This window comes from Anopheles cruzii, chromosome 3 (assembly GCF_943734635.1).
Source record: "Anopheles cruzii chromosome 3, idAnoCruzAS_RS32_06, whole genome shotgun sequence".
NCBI classification, from domain to species: domain Eukaryota; kingdom Metazoa; phylum Arthropoda; class Insecta; order Diptera; family Culicidae; genus Anopheles; species Anopheles cruzii.
In genome coordinates this window covers 41,745,546-41,746,009 of record NC_069145.1, presented here as the reverse complement: position 1 = coordinate 41,746,009, position 464 = coordinate 41,745,546, and positions in this window count along the sequence as shown.

Sequence of the window (464 nt, the reverse complement as noted above, 5' to 3'; positions counted from 1 at the left end):
CTGCGCCGTGCAAAGATAGTGATATTTTCAAAGATAGTTTGTATTTTAGTGATGAAAAATTCAATTTGTCAAATTTACATCGCAATATTTTGCGAAGAATCTTAGTATTTTCAGTTCTTTTACTGGCACTGTCGCTAGTCCAAAGTAGGTCTGCCTAACTAAGAGCCTGCTCTACAGCAGATAGGATAAGTGATAGGGAACTCAGTAGCTCACACATTGGTGTACATCAAGAACAAATAATCATGTACACCGAGAACGCGTAAACGTTGAACCAACAAGTGTCTCCTTATTATGGCCAGCGACAGAGCCGCACCGAATCCGAACGTTGCTTGCCGATCACCGATCACTTTCATCGCGTTGGAGAACGGGACCAGCTAGCAGCCGAATTCGCTGTGCGACCCGGGACTAACCGCACAAGCCGTCGCGCATTTCGTTCGCTATTTCGTGCGCGAACTTGTACTCGT